Source organism: Pongo pygmaeus, chromosome 10, assembly GCF_028885625.2.
Source record: "Pongo pygmaeus isolate AG05252 chromosome 10, NHGRI_mPonPyg2-v2.0_pri, whole genome shotgun sequence".
NCBI lineage: Eukaryota > Metazoa > Chordata > Mammalia > Primates > Hominidae > Pongo > Pongo pygmaeus.
The window spans coordinates 54,889,897-54,891,182 of record NC_072383.2 but is presented as its reverse complement, the minus strand read 5'-3'; positions in this window follow the sequence as shown (position 1 = coordinate 54,891,182).

The following is a 1,286-nucleotide window of genomic DNA, read 5'->3' as shown; positions in this document are numbered from 1 at the left end:
TTGAAGTGGGAGGATCGTTTGATCCTGGGAGTTCGAGGCTGCAGTGAGCTGTGGTTACACCACTGCACTCCAGGAGGGTTACAGAAGGAGACCTTGTCTCAATAACAACAACAACAACAACAACAATGAAACAAACAAATAGCCGGGCATGGTGGTGCATCCCTGTAGCCCAACCTATCTAGGAGGCTGAGGTGGGAAGATGGTTTAAGTCCAGGAATTCAAGGTTACACTGAGCTGTGATGGTGCTGTCGCACTCCAGCTTGGGTGTCAGAGAATGACCCTGTCTGTAAAAACATTAAAAAAAAAATTCTTGTTTTGAAAGCTTGAACCTTCCCCAGGAGATACCCCCTTCGTTGAATTCCTCAATTCATTTGGCTCTATCATCTGTAGTTTTCCTACCCATTACCATCAGATCCTCTTAAAAAAAAAAAAGTTTCAATTTCTACTAACAGTTTCTGAACACCTGGATGTCTGCTGGGCCCTGTGTTAAATCATTGAATGGGAAGCAGCTAATCCATATAAATAACTCCGGCTTTGGAGTCAGTAGGATTTAGGTTGGGATCACAGACCAGATGAACTATGAAATCTTGGGCAGGTTCCTGTGGCTGTCTTGGCTTTGGCTTCTTAAATGGAGAGAATTATATTTGTCTCACAAGATGATAAGAGGAATAAATGAATCTTTCTTAATCCTAACATTAATTTTACTTCCAAAAATAAAAATCCTATGAATACATTTTTAAAAGCTGATGTTTATGCTTATAAAATATTGACAACACACTTTTTTGTGACTTCTATTTTAAATCCTTTAGGACTTTGGAGAACCACTTTTGTCAGTCGACTTTAAAAATTGTCCTATCAGGCCCCTACTCATAAAGCGATCTCAATTGTAGGCGTCTCATAACAGAAACGTCGTGATAAAAAGTAACCGAAACAAAACGGAAGGAACTTCCCGACAGCTTCTATGGAAATACGGAGTTTGGTCAAGGAGGACTCTCCCATACAGATTTTCTATTGGTTAAGCTTACCATCAATCACACCAGTTGTAAATAAACTGAAGACGGAAGCATGTTGTTAGCGGGGTGGGATCTTCCTGTCGCCACTGCTAGGGTGAGAACCCATTTTCTAATAGGCTGAAAGCTGCTTTTCCCGCCCTCTCTCTTCAGTTGCTAAGGGGCGGGACTCGTAGGGCCCTTGGAGGGCGGGGTGTTCGAAGCCTTGCCCGTCCCATTGGTTGATAGGGGCGGGTTTCGTAGAGGATAGGCTGCTGTCGCTGCCCGTTCGGAGTT